The sequence below is a fragment of the Amphiprion ocellaris genome, chromosome 15 (genome assembly GCF_022539595.1).
Source record: "Amphiprion ocellaris isolate individual 3 ecotype Okinawa chromosome 15, ASM2253959v1, whole genome shotgun sequence".
Lineage (NCBI taxonomy): Eukaryota > Metazoa > Chordata > Actinopteri > Pomacentridae > Amphiprion > Amphiprion ocellaris.
Window position 1 is genome coordinate 26902684 of NC_072780.1, and position 21601 is coordinate 26924284.

The 21601-nt window shown below is 38.1% G+C and overlaps 1 protein-coding gene, 2 pseudogenes and 1 gene segment (V, D, J or C); 2 read left to right on the forward strand and 2 right to left on the reverse strand.

Annotated features, from left to right (window-relative positions):
• LOC111577568 (immunoglobulin kappa light chain-like) overlaps nt 1-21601 on the reverse strand; it is a 35673-nt gene that overhangs the window by 10560 nt on the left and 3512 nt on the right. The gene's annotated exons all lie outside the window — the stretch shown is intronic.
• LOC111577565 (Ig kappa chain V region Mem5-like) overlaps nt 1-21601 on the forward strand; it is a 47685-nt gene that overhangs the window by 1711 nt on the left and 24373 nt on the right.
• On the reverse strand, nt 1118-21320 carry LOC111577570 (Ig kappa chain V-III region MOPC 63-like; annotated as a pseudogene).
• On the forward strand, nt 12776-18897 carry LOC111586922 (kelch-like protein 10; annotated as a pseudogene).

Below are 21601 nucleotides of genomic sequence, written 5' to 3' on the forward strand. Positions count from 1 at the left end.
CACTGCAGGACAGGTGAGAGCTGCTGACTCTGAAATGACTGCAGAATGAGTGAATGAATGGAAACACACAGGTATGAATGAATGAGCAGAACACTGACGAGTGAAAAGAGATGAATGGATGATTCATTATTAAATGTTCTGATCATATAAAGGTTTTTTGTCAGAGACTAATGTGTTGTGACTGTACCAGACACATTGTTACAGAACAGAGGCTTTCATTTTGATTCTGAGAGAAATAAATGAACTTTCCCTACCATCACTGGTTTATTTATCTGAGGTTATGAGCTTTGTGTCAGGACTGACTGACTATTGCTTGAGAGTTTTTGCACCTTGCTGTAGTTATCAGAGTTATTAGTGAGCAGTAGTTGCTCTTTTGCCACAGTTCCTCTGTTTTTGTAGTGAGCAGTTGTTGCTCCTTCACTTGATTTTTCTGAGTGTTCCTAGCGAGCAGTAGTTGCTCTAGCTCTAGTTCTTTTGAGTTTTTTCTAGCGAGCATTGTTGCTCTTGGCTACAGTTCTTCAGGGTCTCTCCAGGAATTAATAGTTGTATTGCATTTGTTTCAGCTCTCGTCTTTGTAGTTAACTCTAGTCCATTGAACTTGTTTTTTTTTTTTGGAGCTAAGCTTTCCTGCCCAGGTTGTGCCTGCTGTGGGTTAGTCACCGGTGTTTAGTTCCGGTACTTGTCTTGCCTATTATTAGAGGAGTTCTAGCTCTGAGTGATTTTGCTTTCTACATCCGTTTTCCCTTCGGTTCTCGTTAATTGGAAAACATAATTCCTGTATCTTCAGTTTTGTAAATGAAATCATTGTGTTTTGCATCAGTCTGCCTCCCTCTCGGTTCCTGCAACTGAGCTCTGAAGGGTAAAACGTAACACTTTGATTATATATAGTAAACTTTATATAGATATACATGATGTAATTTTACACATTTTGTACTATGCCATGAAAAAAAAACAGTACAAGATAAATTGAAAAATGTCTGTTACCACTGAGAAACAAAATAACTTTATGATAGAAACATGAAAACAGTTGATTGGATGATGAGATTTTTATTGTTTAGAAGCACGGAAATAATATTGAAACAGTGCAATAAGCTGCTAAATATTGTAACTGAAACATGTCAAATTCAACAGAGCTAAACCAGTGTGGTGTTCCCAGTGGGTGAGGTCAGGACTGGGAACACTGGTCTCTCCTCAGTGTCTCTGAGAGTGGAGTCTGGGAGCCCTGGGTGGCCTCACAGCTCACAGAGCCCACCTTCCTCCACTGGTCTGCAGGGAGCCTCAGGGTGCTGCTCCAGCTGTAGAGGCCGTCCTCCTGCAGCACCCCGGGGCTCCTGCTCTCCTCCCAGCTGCTGCTGCTGCTGCTGCTGCTGCCGTCCACCTTCCAGGACAGACTCCAGTCTGAGGGGAAGCCCTTGTTGGCCAGACACATGAGCGTGGCCTTCCCCTGCTGCAGCTCCTCTCTGGAGGGGGGCAGCACCGTCAGGGAGGGACGGACATCACCCACTGCAGAGAGAGAGAACACATTTTAGACAAACTGAGAGTTTGGATCAAACTGCTCTTCAGAGTTTCACTTCCCTCTCTGACATCAGTAACCATGGCAACAGACAGGCATCACTGCTGAACCACGACAACAGACAGGTTTCAGTAATGAAGATTAAAAACATTAAAGTGGAGTTTTGTTACTCTGGAGTTAAATATGCAACGTATTATGCTTAGTTTTACAATTTTAAAATAAATTCCTGATGCAAACGTCAATTTTTGCTGTTTCTGTGAAGAACAAAAGTTAAAGTGTCAGAATGTTTAAATAATTTGGAAATTACTCTTCAGTTTATACTTTACTGTAAAACAATACTCTTATATGTGAGTAATTTTATAGACACAGACAAATGAGCATTAACATATTTCAGTGAAGATTCTACAGTGCAGCAAAACAAACATAGAAACTGTAGAAGAAGAAATTTTTATCCTGAATATGGAAGATTTGTTTAAAAAATTATAATTTAGATAAAATGTGTCCCACAGTTGATGTATTTCATAACCATTTAGGAAAAACATTTTAGAAAACTAAAGCCATAGACACATACAAATGATCACTGACACATACCTGATCAATACTCTGATAAAGTGATTGATCCATTGATAACCTGCATCATCAGATTGATCCAAGTCCCTGTTGGAGTCAGTCAGAGTATTTCCATAGAGAGACACTTTGCATCAGCAGCACCATCCTCCAGTGCTCTGGGAGACTTTATAGTCCTGACACTTGAACACTGGATGACTGACAGCTGTCCTCCATGACAACAGAAGACACAGAAATCCTCCTCATCACAAACATGACTTTCATCTTCATCTGGACTCTCCTCTGCTTCACTCAGGGTGAGAAAATAATTTCTCTGAGATGTGAAAATCATTTTTCAGTGTATCTGAATTGCAGTTCACCATCTCATGTCCAGTGTTTCTTCTGTCTCCTCAGAGTCTGTTGGACAAAATGTTGTTGTGACTCAGTCAGCAGTTAAATCAGTGCAGCTCAGTCAGACTGTCTCTATTGACTGTAAGGTCAGTAGACAGGTAGCTCACTACTCTGGTTCTAATTACTACCTGGCCTGGTACCATCACAAAACTGGAGAAGCTCCTAAACGCCTGATTGACAGAACATCATACAGATATTCAGGAATTTCCTCCAGATTGAGTGGAAGTGGAGCAGGGAATGGACTTGACTTCACTCTGACCATCAGTGGAGTTCAGGCTGAAGATTCAGGAGTTTATTATTGTCAGAGTTATCACAGCTCAAATGTGTTCACACAGTGAAAAATCATCGTACAAAAACCTCCCTCAGTCAAACTGAATAGAAACTCACACTCCACTGAACACAAACACAATGATGCGACAACATACATCTTCATTAGTCTTCAGTATCTGTTCTTTTTCCACTTCCAGGTTCTTCTTCCTTTATTTTTCCCTCATGAATGGTGAAGTCTGTTTGCCATATTTGGGATTTTTTAAGTCAAAATTCCAGTGAAATCATGGATATGATTTTAAATGACTGGCTCAATGCAAAAACAACAAAACAAACAAAAAGTTTCAACTCTGAAATAAGGAGCTTTCAGTTGTTTCATAAGGCAGTGGAGGTGAAAAGTTCATGTAACATAGTTTTATCAGCCTAATAGATTTCCACAGATAATCCTAATTGGTGTCACAAAAGAAAAACACAAAAGTTAAATTAGTTTGGAACTTCAGTTCATTGTTGATTTTTAAGGGGAATTATCAACAGGACATAACAAAATGCCTCTGAATGGGTCCACATGAACCTACAACCAATCGATCAATGAAACAGAGCTGCTCTGCTATATATACTATATAATATTTTTCCTTGTCATTTTAAGGTAAATCTTGGTAGTTATTGTATTTATGTGTAGTTTTACATTCAAACTATGCAATTCTGGTAAAAAAAAAAAACAAAAACAAAAAAAAAAACATGTTTTTTTCATTACATTCAGTGTAATGCACCTTTTTTTTTTCTTCCGAATTAATTAAACAAAAGCATTCTGGAGTCAATGTTGAAGTACAGATTATTTATGGTCTCCAAGATAAGACTATTACTTAACTTAAGCACACTGTAACAAATTGCTGTAAAAATACAGCATATTTTGTACAGTAATATACCGTTCTTTGTAAATACAGCTGAATACTGTAAATTCACGTGTTTTTCAAGAACAAAATACTAACAGCAAGCTACCGTACAATCTTACAGCAGATTACAGTATTTTTCTGGTTTGGGTTGATTTGAGTGTGACTGTTGCTGCAGTCCGACCGTTACTCGTCTCGGCAAATCTTCCTGCATATCACCGCATTTAGCAAACAGTCAACACAAAGAAGTGACGAAATAGGTTTAAAATAGTATGTATCAGTGATTTTACTCATTACTGAGGGAAGAATTAGGAGAAAATGAAGAAGTGAGGACGATGATTTTCGGCCTAGCTCAGACCTGCAGGGACCATCTGTAGCTGATCCATCCTGCTCCGGTTCACTTAACAAGTAACTGTGATTATTAAAAAGTCAGCCTTACTTTTATTTCTGTCAGTCTATTTTATGTTTTATTCTTTGACAGTAACATAAACATAGCCAGTTAGTCACTGCTTGGTGTTAGCCACGAGTCGCTAGCATGAATGCTAACGTTTCCCACACTGTTAGCTAGCAGCTAGCATGAATGCTAACGTTTCCCCACACTGTTAGTTAGCAGCTAGCATGAATGCTAACGTTTCCCCACACTGTTAGCTAGAAGCTAGCATGAATGCTAACGTTTCCCCACACTGTTAGCTAGAAGCTAGCTAGCTAGCAGCTAGCATCCTCCCCTTTGGCTGCAGAGTGGACAAAACTTTGGCTCTTTCTTTTAAACCAGACCAGGAAAATGAATTTCTAAGCAACCAGATCCAGCTAGGTTAGGTTAGCTATCTCTGTCTTTCGTGTAATTTTCCATTAAATATCCAATGTGATGCTCCACTGATCTGTTATCACATCTCCACATGTACTTGTCTGCTTTTGAGCATTTAGGTAATTTCAAGTTTTAAAAAGGATTGTAGGATGTGTCATGTTGCTTTTCTCTCCACTTAGGAAAGATAAATTTGCTTGTTATGCAAACGGCTGCAAAAATTAGATTTAAATGTGTATTGAACTAAATAGCTGTTTTAAGTGGAAGCCTCTGTTTTGCTTAATAATTTGAGTTTCCTGTTTGTTTGTTTGTTTGTTTTTTGATTAATGTGACAGAGTTCCATATTAAGTTTAAGGGATCTTTGCCTACACACCTAATATATTCTTTCTTTGTCATTCCGTTGTAGGCTCTTTCTTGGTATCAACCCTGAGAGGAGAACAAAGGCAGCCAGGAGAAGATGATGTCCAAGAGGTCAGGAAGCTGCTCCAGAAAAAGACATCTACTTTAAATCCCCATGTAGCCTCCTTTATAAAAACACTGATGGACTCTGAGTGGGACTTCATGTAAACCCACAGCTCCTGTCCACACAGGTAGTGATGGTCCTCTGATACCCGAGGCTTCGACACATGCGCTGTAGCTCATGAAGCAAACGTATCGAGCCACTGTGCCGAGGCGTGGTTTGGTCACGTGACTCGTGACGTTTGAATCACTTCAGTGACGTTTGAAGCGCTCAACTGCTTCGAATCACCTGATTGGTTCGGTTTGTTATGTGAATCACTCAGCGGGATCGAGTGTTCCGGGATAGGAGATCCCTATTTAGTGTTGTTCATTTGAATTGTTTTTCGCAGAATAGATTGTTTTTTTTGCTGTTTTTTTTGCTTTGAGAGTTAGTAGTATGTCAGATTTCGTATTTCGTAGAGAATAGATAGATAGACAGATAGATAGATAGATTATTTATATATATATATATATATATATATATATTCCCAACTCACCACCCCCATGCTACAACACCTGGCACAGAACCTTGTCAGGTGCTTAGCTGACAGACTACAAACCAAAGAAAAGAACAGTTCACTGACTGTTGCTACACTTGTGGCTCTGCAGTTCAAAACTTTTGGATTCACCAATCAGAGTGGCAGCCAGTGTGAAAGAACGTTTAATAACAGAATGCACAACAATTAACATAAAGAATACCAAGCAGCAGTCATCTACGTCACAAGCACCACCACAGCCTCGTCCTCCACCACCAGCAGCACCTTCCACAGGTATTTTTTTTTTCTCTTCTGAGTAGGGAATGACTGACATTTCTGGTGATGATGATGATGATCTTCAATATTTTTCAGTTCAACTGTGGAGCCTATTAGACGAAGACGCAAGTAGAGCCTGGCAAATGCAAAGCGCCACAGCGAATGCAATTGTAGAATGAACAGCAGACCCACTGGCTTACTGGGCAACCCACAAAACCGTTTACCCAAACTTGTACAATGGAGCCAAACATTTCCTGTGTACCTCAGCCTCATCTGTGCCGTGTGAACAGGTTTCTTTTTTTCTAAGGCTGGGGAGATAGTGAGTAAAAGAAGGAACTGCTTGAGTCCCAAACAATGTTCCCTGTAATTTTTCCTGAGTGTGAGCAAACACACAAACTCCCTGAGCGTCCCTTGGACCACTGTGAGCAACATCAGACGTGTGCACTGTGGTCACACCAGCATCGCATCCATTCAAGTTACATGGTTCATTAAAAGAATCAAATTACAGCATTTACATTTCTGTTAAAACACTTTGTCAACAGGAGCCAGTTGAAGGCTGCAGTGATTTTAGTGACACGACAATGTATAAGAGTGAAGTTATTGAATATTTGTCTCTCTTTACTGTTGCAGTGATTTTGCAAATTGCAGACGGACCCTGTTCACTCCATAGACACCAATGTTATTCCTGTAGCTTGAAAGACAGCTACTTTTGATAAAACTGGGCTTGTAGCACATTGTCTGCTTGCAACAATGGGAAAGAGGCACCGTTTATGTTTTGACAACTTATATCTAATGAGTTATTGATGCTGGAAGTACGAATCTGTGAATATCTTTCTAACTTTACTGAACTTGGGGCCACTACCACCTAAGGAGTGATATATTTAATTCTGAAAAAAACATTTAGCCATACTTAAAGCTTTAAGTGCTTTATTAACACGGAACTAAAAATTTTGTATTGTTTTATTATCACAGGTTCTGTCTGAAAAGAGGTGGCATCATTTTAAACAGTGAAATCAAACTAACAAAATGTGATGACCAACCAGTGAGAAATACTGGATTCTGCAAAAACATAAACAACTTTTTTAAAAATCTAAATCTTATCTTAACACAGTTAATGTATTAACTTATTTATGTGTTTATGCATGTATTTATTGATTTATTTAGTACTGTTAACATATCAGAGTTCTGAGTGAGTTTTTCGTAAGATAGGCAAAGGCCATTTATTGATTACATATAGGCTCTTAAATGTTTATTAAAAACTGAAAAGCATTAAAAAAAAAAAAAAAAAACAACTTAGGCATTTATTGAGTCACTAAAATACTGTAGAGTACAGACCACATCAGCATGATTATAAGCATCCTCTGGTAAATGAACAACCAGATACTGATGTCTCTCACCATATGGACTTCAGGAGATGACTGGGGGATGATAAACTGTGACCTACTGGTTGGGTTCTCTCTGTTCTCATGTTTCTTACATGTTTGTCCCCTGACAGCCGGGTCCTAATGTTTTTTGAGCAACACACCATACTATGATGTTTTTACAATGATGGTTCTACTATGGAACCAGTTTGACATGTTCAGGTGTTCTTTGTGTGAAAACTCAGAGATTTCAGGTATCAGAAGGTGGTTTTCAACTTTCTTTGTTAACTTTCTGCTTCAACTTTAAACTAAATTTACTTCACTAACCCCGCCCTCTGGACTTCCAGGAAGCTGTGTTCCTATTGGCTGTCCAGGTGGCTGCTTGGTGTTATCAGGAACACCTGAGCAGCTCAGTGTCTTCCTGCTTTATTTAGCTGCAGACAAACATTTCCTCTGCTTCTCTTCACCACAGAACCGGGTTTGGCTCCATTGCTTTAGTTCGTTCTTTAGGCGTTGACTTGCAGCTTCCAGCAGTAAAATAGTTTTTAATGTGTTTCTTGGTGTGTTTTAGGGCTTTGTACTGGATAGTTGTCTTGGTAAATGTGGTTCTTTAACCACAGTTAGCACATGGTGCTAATGTGTGCAGTCATTAGTGGATTGGGTGCAGCTGAGTTGTGTCTTTATCTTGGCTGTAGTGAGTCTTTAGAGGTTTTTGGTCAGACACATTCTGTATTCTTGTTTGAGAACCGATGTTGATTGTCCAGAAGGTAAGAGTTCCTGTCCTGATTCTCTGTTCTCAGAGGTTCTCTGATAGGCTGTAGGAGACTTTAGCGTTTGGGTTGTGCTAGTTTGGTTTTTGTACGGTTTCATTTGGACGACTATCTTGAGGCCCCTCCATGTGGTTTAGTGAGGTTTTCTGCAACAGTTCTACAAAGCAACCTGCAGCAGAAGAGACTTTGAGAGTTTTTAGGAAGTTCTGGAGACCAGACTTTAGAGCAGCAGAAACATTTGTCAGTAGTTTGAGCAGGAGAAGGTGAGCTTCAGAGTAGAAATGAGATGGAAACCTTCTTGACCCGTGTGGTGAAGTCCTTTACCAAGAGCAGGTTGTGAAGAGTCTGTAGTTCTTTGGTCTGAAAGCACAAGAAGAGTCGACTCATTAAAGGAGAAAACAGGAGATATTGTTGGTTCTTGTGTCGCTCTGCAGTTTCCTTAGACTGAATATCAAGTTTATATTTTAAATGATTTCCCATGTGAGCCCAAGAAGACTTCAGTAAACTCCCTCCCTCCCCTGGACACAACACATTTTATTACCATGTTAAATGTTTTTTTTTTTTTTTTTATGTTTTTGAGTTTTAATCATAGTTTTTTTCTCTTTGCTTGTTTAGTTTTGTCATCTGTGTAAAAGGTGCTAAACAAATAAAGTTGAATTGATAAACTGAATAATTGACTAACTCATGATTGTGACAACAGAAGTATTTTCATTGTGATTTAAGGGTTTATTTCATTTTTAAGGTTGGGGTTAAAATCTTGACAGAAAAAGAAGATTAAAGAAATAAACTACATAACAAAAAGCAATTAAATCAAACACAAAAAATTAATACAATAAAACTTTTGAAAAGTTTTATTGTTAAAAAGATTTAAGAAGTTTAAGATGTAATTTTCTAATTAAATATTTAATTTTTTAATTAAATGTTTTGTCTTTTTAAAGGTTTAATAATCTAATTAAATGTTTTGCATTTTTTAAATGTTTAATATTCTTGTTTAATTTTATTTTTTAAATGCTTAATGATGGAAAATACTTTATCTGTAATTTCTAATATTTGTATTTTAAAAATTTTGTTTATTTTCATAATGACATGTATGTTGTTGAATTATCTAATTCAATATTTTGTCTGTTTAATAGAGTTAAACATTAAATACAATTAAATTATATGTACATATGCCACCTTTTAATGTTTAGTTTTCTTTTTAAATGCTTCATTGTATTTTCTGTTTAATTCCTATTTGAAGTTTTATTGTCTTTATGATGTAATTTTCTAATTAAACATTTAATTTTTTAATTAAATGTTTTGTCTTTTTAAGGGTTTAATAATCTGATTAAATGTTTTGCATTTTTTTAAATGTTTAACATTCTTCTTGTGTCATTGTATTTTTTAAATGTTTAATGATGGAAAATACTTCATCTGTAATTTCTAATATTTGTATTTTAAAAATTTTGTTTAATTTCATAATGACATGTATTGTATCGTGTTGAATTATCTCATTCCATATTTTGTCTGTTTAATAGAATGTAATGTAATTTAATGTTTAACTCTATTAAACAGACAAAAATATGGAATGAGATAATTCAACACGATACAATACATGTCATTATGAAATTAAACAAAATTTTTAAAATACAAATATTAGAAATTACAGATGAAGTATTTTCCATCATTAAACATTTAAAAAATACAATGACACAAGAAGAATGTTAAACATTTAAAAAAATGCAAAACATTTAATCAGATTATTAAACCCTTAAAAAGACAACACATGGGTGCCCATGTAGCTCAACGGGTTAAGCGGGTGATTCACGTACAGGTGCTGGTCCCCGACGCAGCGTCCTGGGTTCGAGTCCCGCTAGTGGCCCTTTGCTGCAAGTCTTCCCCCGACTCTTCTCCCCCGTTTCCTGTCTGTCTCTCACTACACCTATCCAAAAAAAGACAAAACATTTAATTAAAAAATTAAATGTTTAATTAGAAAATTATATCTTAAAGACAATAAAAGTTCAAATAGGAATTACACTGAAAATACAATGAAGGATTTAAAAAGAAAATTAAACATTAAAAGGTGGTAAAACATTTAAAAAGAAAAACCTTAAAGATTTAATCGAAACATTAACAGACTTTCTGAAGGTTCAAACTAACAGAGAACTACTCAAGAACTTTTAAGATTTCAGTCCTCAGACTGTGTGAAGGTTCAAACTAACAGAGAACTACTCAGGAACTTAGAAGATATCAGTCCTTGGACTGTCTGGAAGTTCAATCTAACAGAGAACTACTGTGGGACTTAGAAAATTTCAGCCCTCAGACTGTGTGAAAGCTCAGGTCCTGAGGACTCGGGAGGTCTGGAGGCTTTGAAAGTCTTGGAACTGAGGGTTCAACCCTCCAGCACAAAGGCTGAAGTCCAACCTCCTGAGAAAAACGGTGGAGTCGAGACTCAAGTTAAAAAAACTCAAAAATGGCAAAAAAACCCCCCAAAAAAACATTGATGATAAATGCGCAAAAAAAAAAAAAAGTATCGCGCGCAGATTAGAGGGAACAGTGGTCCCAAAACTGTTGATAAATTATTTCTCAATAAAACCTCATAACCAGTTACATAAGCACACCCTCTTTACTGACCTCTTTACCAATAAACCCCAAGACATACTTTGCCAAAATCCATAATAATCCATAAAATCTTTATTTGCACCAGCCCCATGTGAAAATGACATCAGTCTGTATTTGTAGAGCATCTCATGAATGTAGCAGCACCGTTTAAATGTTTCATAACACAGAATATAAGCAAAGAGTATATAGGGATACAGACAAACATGGGAAATAAGAAACGTGCTCTTCAATAGTTATTGTCATTATTATTACTAGTAATATTATTTTTGTGTCCACTACAACCCATACAATCATCTAGTGTAGTCAAACAGGAATGTGTGCATGGCGAATCAAATCCAAAACAATCCATGAACCAACGACCACGTCTTGATTGCACTTCATATTATTGACCACTAGATGTCCTATTCGAGCACTGTGTGTCATTGAGGCCTCGAGTAATGAACCATGTTTTGAATGAAGTGTCGAAGCTTCAACAAACCCTCGATCAGCCATCACTACACACAGGACCTCACTTTCACAAAGCAAAAGCCCAGTCTGCAACCAGATGTTCATGTTGTCATTTTAAGGTAACAAGTCTCAGTATTGTGTTGGGTTCAGTATAAAATACTTCAGTTCCAGGTTTGTTCCATGACTAGGTGTTTATTGAACATGATCGAGTTACGAAAGACTGATTCTAAAGGCAGGGTTCCTGAAATATGATATGCAATTTTTAAACAGATTGTTGACAACCTGTTAAATATCATTAATTGTTTTTATAGATTTTATTTTACAAGACTTGAATTACTTGACATTTGTTAGCTGCTGAATGTGTTCAATCAAACTCAGTGTACCTGAACTAGAACATGCACAATGGGAGCCTGTTCAGCATGAGGAATGATTGTATGTTACTAAAATTGAATGGGTTAGATAGGTCAGTTTTTGAACTATGTTTGATACAGAGTTGGCTTTAATAAAAGCTTAATGTTGAAAAGTCATCTCTTGTCTGAGCCATTTCTATGCTATACTATTTCCTGGGGCTTTCATTTTGAAAGCCCTAGGAAATAGCTCTCTAAACAGCATAATACCGTAATATTTTTTACAGTAATAAACTGTTGTTGTAGAATACGGTACGATTACTGTAAAATAACAGTGCGCTGCTGGCAGCTTTAGCTGCCAGCTCTTTACTGTAAATTTACAGGGAAATTTCTTAGAGTGCATTGATTGTAGTATTTTAGACAAAAACTGTGAAAAATAAATTAATAAACTGCAGAGCTTTTGGGTCCATGAGTTTGATTGTAATAAACTAGAGAAAATCTTTAAAATAGCAGTGTTTCTGCACAAACATTGAATAAACATGTCTGTAAATGTATTGTTTTTTGCACTTTAATTGAATTATGATATTTAATTTAATGTTTTTGTTTGTTTTGTAGCCATTGCTGCAATTCAATTGACAATTTTTCAAAGTTTATGTTTGTTTGTTCCTTACAGTGCAGCTAGTTAGCGCTCTGGCTTGTTGGTGTGTTTGCCTTTGAGGAAAGCTTTATATACAGGAAGAGGACACAGATTTTTGGCAAATAAATGTACATTTATCTGCCTGTATGGATGCATGCACATGTGTTTGTGTTGGGGAGAATGTGAGAGTAACTGTGTCTGTTTGTGTGTCTTTATTTTAAATATATAATAAGAAATAATATATAGGCGTGAGAAATTTGTGAACTTTCTTTTGTGTCTGAATCTTTTGGCTTGAGGTGCTTCAAGTAATAAAGTAAATAAATAAATGGTGCGTCGTTCTGGTTCTAGGAAAAGACTGAACCTAAGAGTTATTTGTTGTTAAGTGATGGAGAGAAATAAAACCTTAACAGGAATTTCAATGAGCTCATTTTTATTCTCACGCGAACAAGTTCCATTTTAACATAACAGTAAAGTAAAATTCAGCAGCCAATTTGTTTGCTGCACACGTAAAATCTGATGCAATCTAGTAAAACAATCCAGCCACGCTCAGCTGTTAGACTGGATTGTACAGATATACCTTAAAGAAATGTGTAATGCATAAGCTTTTCTTCTTATAGTTGCTCTTTTGTTACATAAATTCAAACAAAAAATACTGAGTTGCTTATTTTAGTGGTGGAACCAACACAAATATACACGCTACAAAATGTCAAGCTGCTATAAATGACATAAAAACACCATTTCAACAGCAAAATAAAGCTAAAGTTAACATTTTGACTATAATTGTCTGCAGGGTGAAGCTGTGATTGTGGTCAGTCATTGTGACCTATTGAGGTTCTGTTCTAGAATCACACAGTGAATAAAAACACATGTGGAGCTGCTCACAGTTCTGTCTTTACTGAGCAAACCGGAGATAAAGCAACAACCAAACGCCCAGAAAACCTCTTGTATTTTCAAGAAGTCAAGATGAATGAATGCAGCGAACCTCCACACAAGCTGAGTGTGTTTAATGAGCTCCGTCTGAATGGAGAATTCTGTGATGCCGTCATCAAAGTCGAGGACGTTGCATTTCAAATCCACAAGGTCATCCTGTGTAACTGCACACCGTATTTCCGGTCAGTTTGTTGTCTGTTATGAGGGGAAAGCTAACATTTGCTGTTTAATTAATCAGGAAAACTATTTTTATTGTTGTCATTAATGATCTAGAGTCTGAGAAGCAGTAAAGAGTTATGTTGAGTTATGAAGCATTTCTGATAAAACATGTTTGTCACATCGAGCTGTGTGAAACAGAAGAAGATATTAAACATCAAATGGACATGAGCAAGAAAAAAACTACATTTTTTTAGAAAGATATTAAGGTCTGTTTCAGACGTTCACCAACAGTGTAGGTTTCATGTCTGAGTTTAAAAGAAATACAATCAAATTGGACACTTTGAGGTATTTGAGGGATGGTGCACAGATTTCAAAATTTTCTTCAGTTGATTCATGATTTTTAACATGTTCTTGAAAAATTACAAAAAAATTGCCAAATAGAAAATAGTTTTAATACCAGGCTTCAGTCACTTCCGTCCATCATACTAATTATAAGGAAAATGACAAAATAATAAAATTCAGAATGCTATTTAAAATACAGCTGACTTGTAAAGGTGCTGTTCATGTTGCTGCTGATGAACTGTTGTCCTACAATTTATTATAAAATTACAATAGTGGATGGTGGAGACACAACTACAGAAAGATGTCAGAAAAGTCAAAAATGTTATATTATGTTGCTTATTTAGTTTAATTGCAGTTTTAAGTAGCAGATTCTCATATGTATTGCATCTGCATTGTAAAGTATGTTTATTTCATGTATTATAAGTACAAGAACCCATATACTCCAAAGGCTTGTACACAATATCTACTATATATAGTAATCATGCAGAAGGGACTTTATTATTACCATGTTTTCATGTTTAGGACACCAGATTTAATCCTCTGAACACCCAAACTGCTGATATGTTTAAAAGGCATGTTTTCCTTTTTTTTTTTTTTTTTTTACAAAAATCACCAAAATTGCACCACTTATTCGTGGAAAATTTGAAAAACAGAAAGAACTGTCAGATTTATCACTTTCTGTGTTCATATCGTGTGATGTAGTCTCCCCGTCAGGAAAAGTTACCAAAAATAAACTTTACACTGTGATTTTTCATCAAAATCATTTTGAAATCAAAAATCTGGTGCTCTTTGAACTGAGAAATTATGATGGATTCAGCTCTGTTGTGTTTACATGGAGCAGAGTAGAGAAGACAAGAGACTGAGATGAAAATATAAGGTACTGGATCCACAAAATAAATGAAACATGGCTCAAAAATGGTCAACATAGGAAGATACATTCAGCATGGTGAAACATCTTTCTAGAGTTGATGTGCAGAGTGGTGTAAAAACACAGAGTTTGTAGAGGTTGAATAAATGTAAATAGTCTTAGTCATGTAGCCTTTCTACACTATATTGACCTCCAATTGTTTTTTTTTAAAATTGGTATTGTTGTACATGTTGATTCCAGTCAGTTTTAATACGATGACTAATCAAAGAGATTCAACTTTCTTTTTGACTTTTCCAATTATCTATGACATCATAACTGACAAACAAAAATTTCTGAGTTGTCTTTACTTCTAGTCCTGGTTGTTCTGTTTCCATAGAGGTGCAGGGACTTATATTGCAGTGAAAAATGAGCCCAGTAAGTAAAAATGTGACAGGAGTGAAGTAAAACGACCTCAAATTGAGTGAAGTTCAGAGGGTTATCATACACTAATACATACAGCCAGTTCATTATTTCCATTGTGGTGAGATCTTTGGAGGATTTAGCATCTGTGCATGCAGTGTGCTGTGTTCTCTATCTGTACTGTGGTTTAAAGCACTGTTGTCTCCATGTCCAACCCTCTTAACTCCTGTTTTTAACCCTCTTCTCCTTCATTTCCCCCTCAGAGCTCTGTTCTCGCACTGCTCTGACCCTCTGGTCATCAACATAGCAGGCCTGTCTCCTGACATGATGCAGCTCATCATTGACTTTGCGTACACCGGCTCCGTTTCCGTTACCAAGGACAACGTCCAGGATCTCCTGCTGGCAGCCGACCAGCTCAACGTGATGGGCGTCATTCAGGCCTGCTGCAGCTTCCTTGGGGGAGGCAGCTCTGCCCACAGAACTGCATCGGTATCTGGCGCTTCACAAACATTTGCGTCTCCCCTGAACTGCAGCACAAAGCTCACCACTGCATCACCGATCGTTTTGAGGAGGTTGTTTCCTGTGAGGAGTTCCTGCAGCTCTCTGCGCAGGAACTCGCCGACATCCTGGACAGAGACGACCTCAACGTGAGACGGGAGAGATGTGTGTTCGAGGCCGTGATGAGGTGGATCGACCACGAGCCTGAAGAACGACAACGACACCTTGCTGCTCTCTTGTCTAAGGTACAGTAACTTGTGTTGTGACTTTAATTTAGATCTTCAGTATTTAGTTGTGTTGGCTGACAGCAGCAAAATTTCAGTTCAGTTCAATTCAGTTTTATTTATACAGAGCAGATTCACAACATATGTCATCTCAAAGCACTTAGCATGGTAAGACCATGAGAATTACAGAGAACAGAAAACCCAAAGATGCCTTTGGATTCCCTATGAGTGATGGTGGTAAGGAATGAACAAAAAACCTGGGATGGCGGGGGGGAGCTCTTTATATGAAGGTTGCTGTTTTTCCTCATAATTTAAAGTTGTTTTTTGTGTGTGTGGTTTCATGTAGACTCTGTAACTCTACAATTTTTGCAACCTATTTTCATTACATCCAACATAATAATGAGAAATTTTTTTTTTGAAGAGAGCACTGCTCTCAGGCTTTTTCTGCTTTTTTTTCTGGAGAATTACTTGTGAATATCTGGTTTATATTGTAAAGTTTTATCTTATTAAATTAAACAGAAGTGTTTTTTCAAAGCTGTGATTGAACAATATCAAGTGCGCGTGAAAATGTACCTGATCATAATAATTTAGGCCACACCTGTAAAATAAAACATATTCACTACAGAGCTTTTGGGATGGTCGGTTTATTGATATTTTGGGTAAATCTGTTGAAAAAAACCTCAACAAACAGCATTCTTCACAAAATAGATCATGAAAATGTCTGTCTCTGATGTTTTTGCAGTTTATTTGAATGTGAGTATTTGACTTCACCTGTCACCTGTGCTGGGCTATATTGGGAACCAGAGGGCTTGGGGCTCTGTTGAGAGAGCAACACATAATTGATGTTCATAATGAGAAAAATAAATAATATAACCTGCCTTATGCTGAAAAGTAGAAAATGTTTTTGCAAAATTTGGGCTGGCTGAATAGATTGTTAAATACCAAAATATTTGAGGTTTGCAATATTTAAAAAAATGACAACAAACATTAAAGCATCAGTAAAGTGTTCTGGATACCTGATATTGAATGCTGCTGTACATGAAGTGATGTTCAAAGCTTGTGTCCTGTTATTTCTGTGAAGGTCCGACTGGCTCTGATGACGATGGACGACATCAGGATCACTGTGCTGTCCAATGAGCTGGTGCAGAACAACGCTGAGTGCATGACTTTAGTAAATGATGCCATCGCAATTCTACCCAATCAGCACAGGTACTACAACTGTCCTGCGCGTCCTCGCCTGCCTAATGCCATCCTGTTTGCCACTGGGGGCTTCAGTGGTGACGATCTAACTCACGTCACTGAGGTGTACAATGTCCGGACTGATGACTGGATCACGGTGACGGACAGTCTGCAGCATCCTCGTGCCTACCATGGAACCGTCTTTCTCAACGGGTACATCTACTGCATTGGAGGCCGTGACAGGATGGAGAAGTTCAACAGCGTGTGCAGGTTTGACTTGAGAGCTCACACCTGGCAAGAGGTGGCACCTATGTACTTCCGCCGCTGCTACGTGAGCGTCACTGTGCTGAATGGCATCATCTACGCCATGGGAGGCTTCGATGGACACGATCGACTCAGCACTGCAGAGTGCTACCAACCTGAAACCAACCAGTGGAGTGTTATTGCATCGATGCACGAGCAGAGGAGCGACGCCAGCTGCACGGCACTCCACGAAAAGGTGGGTGAGCTGAAAAAGCAGCATTGCTAATTTGACTTTCTACCTGCCTTAAACAAAACTCCACAGCAAAACCAGAACCCTGTCAGACTGTCAGATGACCTGTTGAAAGAGGGTCAAAAACTCAACAAACAGTAAACTCCAGATAATGTTCTGGAAACCTTCAGGGAATGTTTGCTGAAGAGTAATCAAACAATTACTTAAAGGAAATGTTCCCCGTAGTATTCTTGAGAATTCCTTGAAGCTGCACTGAAAGTTCTCTGAAGGTTCACCAATAGAAAACTTCAGGTTACTGTTTGTGGGGTAGTGTCTAAAACTTATTATCAGTCTGTATCAGAAGAATGTTCTAGTGAGGATTCTGTAAACTAAAGTTAATATGAACCATTTACCTTATGTGCCCATTTATTTTAAGCATGATTATTTGTTGTTTCTCTTGGGGTTCATTTATTTTACTTACAACAGTCAAAGTATATTTTGTACCGGAAATATTGCTGCCAACTGTGGACCAGAAAAGTCTTTAAACGCTGCTCCTTTTGTCTTTAGATTTACATTTGTGGTGGATTGAATGGGTTCGAGTGCCTTCAAACAGCAGAGTGTTACAACCCAAAGACCAACCAGTGGACAGTGATCGCTCCCATGAACTTCCGGCGCAGTGGAACAGGGGTCGTCACATACGCAGATCACATCTACGCAGTAAGTACAGGAAACACAGATGACACTAAACGAGTATATATAATCACAAAAATGGTGGCTCTGCTATAGATTTTAAACTGCTTAGATTTTTAGTTTGCATTCCTACTTGTCTCTGATGCATTCTTTGTAAACACTGCCTGCAGTTCAGCCAAAAACTCCCCAAAGTTTTGTCAAGTGACTGTTGGTCAAAGTATGAGTCATTAATGGCTTCACTGTTGCAAAGAGAAATGCAAAACGTTTAGTATTTTTAAATTTTTTTTAAATGAAATCTCATTGTTCCTATAAATATAAATAGGAACATTGTTCCTATAAATTGAAATTTATAGGAACAAATTTTTGGCAAATGTTTAAATGAGACATGTAGAAGACAGGGATTTTAATTGAATATCCCAATTTTAAGCTTAGAGTTTGCAAAGTTTTCTGACCGATCTGCACATCACAGATGGAAAGGTCAAGGACTGTGCGAAAAATGAATATATGGTGATTCTTTCTGTTCCCTGTTTTTACATTTTCTGACTGATAAATGCTGGAAATCTGCATTTTTTGGCATTTTATTGTGATTTTTTTCACTTTTTTTGTGATTCAGGTGGTTGACAATCAGATTTCTATCCTCACCACAACCTCTGAAAAACAATTCTTACATGTTTGATCTATTAATTTCATTGATTAGTGGTTTTTCTGATGCATTTATTCTTTATTTAATGGCACAGATATAGCTGCCTTCTGTTTTGATTTACTGTTGTGTTTGAACTCAGACACACATTGAAGGCCCTTTCTTACATATGTGCTGAGAAACTGGTTTCATGTAAATTCAAACACGTGACCCACTGGTTTTACTTTTCCTCCCACAGGTTGGTGGCTTTGATGGCAGCTCCCGTCTGCGCAGCGCTGAGGCCTACAACCCTCAGACCGATGCTTGGACCACGGTGTCCTCCATGATAACACCCCGCAGCAACTTTGGCATCGAAGTGATTGACAGCCGGATTTTTGTCGTCGGGGGCTATAGCGGCACCACCACCACTTTTAATGTCGAATGCTACGACGCGACAAAGAACCAGTGGTCTCAGGCCTGTGACATGGACGTCTCTCGCAGCGCCCTGAGCTGCTGTGTGGTGTCTGGACTCCCCAACATCGCTGAATACGCCACCCCACGTGAAGTCCTGCCGCTTTTACACTTCGAGGAAGATGCAATGGAGTCAGACGACTTCATCCCAATCTTTTAGTACAGTTCTGCCACCATTCAACACTGGCAAGACTGTAGCATAAAGATAAATAAATATTTTTCTTAGCACAACAAACTATTGTTGAACTGAACATTTGTACACAAAACTATTTTTCTGACTTTTTAGCTTGTGTAAGATGTTTTTTGTTCCGTGAAAAGAGTGTGGTGTCCAACAGGCAGACGCAGGGTCTGATCCAGAACATGCCACAGCAAAAATCTTCCTTTTCAGTTTAAAAACAAGACCTGTGCTGCTCTCAAAGAGAAGCTGATTAAAAAATTAAGGCTCTGCTCTCTATAGATTTTAATCTACATACATTTTTAATTTGCATTCATACTCGTCTCCTATCCGTTCTGTGTAAACACTGCCTGCAGTTCAGCCAAAAAGTCCCTGAATTTTCGTCAAATGGCTGTTGGCCTGTAAGATGCACATAAATACAATAAATACAATGCCTGGCCAAAAAAAAAGGTCACACCCTGTAATATTTTGTTGGACTGCTTTGAGTATGGCACTCATTTGCTATGGGATCGTTTTGATCAGCTTCTGCAATGTCACAGCATTTATTTCTGTCCAGAGAAGATCTTATATTGGTGATTGAAGAGTCAGACCACTGCACAAAGTCTTTTCTAGCACATCCCAAAGAGTCTCAGTGGGGCTGAGGTCTGGACTCTGTGGAGGCCAATCCACATGTGAAAATGATGTCTCATGCTCCCTGAACCATTCATTCACAATGTGAGCCCCATGAATCCTGGCATCATCATCTCAGAATATGCTCATGCAATCAAGGAATAAAAACTCCATTAATGTAAAGACCTGGTCATTCAGTGTATTCAGGTAGTCAGCTGATCTCATTCTTTGGGAACATAATGTTGCTGAACCTGACCAACCCCAGATCATAACCCTAACCTCCACAGGTTAGTAGGCACAAGCCATGATAAGTCCATCACTTCATCCCCCTTTCTTCTTAGCCTGATGAGCCCATCACTTTGGAACAAGGTAAATCTGGACTGATCAGACCAACAGTCAGACGTAGAGTTTGATCCAGGTTGTGCCACTGCAACAATAATCCCTTCATAAGATAAAAGATAAAAGATCTGTGCTGCTCTCAGAGACTTGTGAATGGTTGTGAATCTGACAGTTGATTCACAAAGCTGCCTTTTCCAGCTCTAAACAATAATGTCCTCCTTTGCTCCAAGTAGCACAGAAAGGAAAAACAATAAATCTGTGTGAGAAGAAACAAAGCACCGTTTCACCTGATGCATCTCCCTGGAAATCCTGGAAATGCATCCAGTTTACAGCAACATTGAGGAATCTGACATTTATTGTCATTTGCTGTATCGTCCTGAGGCAAACAAACATATTTTGTAGTGTGATGATGAGTGTCCTTGGAGTGCTGTGACACTTGTCTTGATCAGTCTTTGCTGATCACACATCAGCCTTCCAGTTCAACTTAGACCTACTTAGGTGCTGCAGGGGCGCTGATAGATGATTTATTTTTCTTCTATTGATGGAGGCATCACTGCCAACCTTTTTCAGTTCTGGGATTTGTCTGTTTTTACTTGAAAATGCAATGATTGAAACTCTGCTTGTTCATATTGTGTCTGATTTCTTCTTGTACAACTGATATTTTTTTTCTGCTCTTGACATTCAGTGCCTATTGCATCTCGGTAAGAAGGAGGAATGTTGTCCTGAATACAGTGAAAAAGGGAAAAGTTTCAGAAGGAAACTCAAAATGAAGAAGTTTCCTCTCACATTCTGGAGACATTTATGGTAGGTTAACTGGTGATTCTAAATTTGCAGTGAGTTGAGTGTGGATGTGAAGGGTCTCTTTGTGTTTGCTTTGTGATGGACTGGTAACCTTACCTCTTAGTGTATACATTCATTGACTCATTTTGACAACAGGCACAATGTAGTGTTGGTTTGTGTGTGTTTTGTCAAGTGTGAGTCTCAGTTTCAGTTTCTGCTCAGTCTCAGGGAGGTTTTTGTGCAATGCTTTTTCACTGTGAACACAGCTTGACTGTTGATATAATGTTTACTCTGACAATAATAAACTGCAGCATCTTCAGCCTGAACATCTCTGATGGTCAGAGTGAAGTCAGAATGTGATCCACATCCTGTAAAACGTTCAGCAATCCCTGTTACTCGCTGACTAGAAAATTGAATTAGAGGTTTAGGAGTTTGTCCATCTCTGTTGAAACCAATGGAGGTCATGGAAGGTCCCTTCATGTACTTTTGGATTAGTCTTACAGGTGATGGTGACAGAATCTCCCAGAGCAGAAGTCACTGATCCAGACTGAGTCACTGTGATCTGACCTCTGGACTCTGAGGATACAGAGACACAAACAGAAAGCAGAGTCATGGTTTTGTGGGCTTCATTTCAGAGGGACGCATGTTGATAGAGGAGTTTGATTCTCTGGACTTTACCTGTGAAGCAGCAGCAGAGGAGAGTCCAGATGAAGATGAAAGTCATGTTTTTGATGAGGAGGATTTCTGTGTCTTCTGTTGTCATGGAGGACAGCTGTCAGTCATCCAGTGTTCAAGTGTCAGGACTATAAAGTCTCCCAGAGCACTGGAGGATGGTGCTGCTGATGCAAAGTGTCTCTATGGAAATACTCTGACTGACTCCAGCAGGGACTTGGATCAATCTGATGATGCAGGTTATCAATGGATCAATCACTTTATCAGAGTATTGATCAGGAATGTGACAGTGATCATTTGTATGTCTATGGCTTTAGTTTTCCGAAAAAAAAT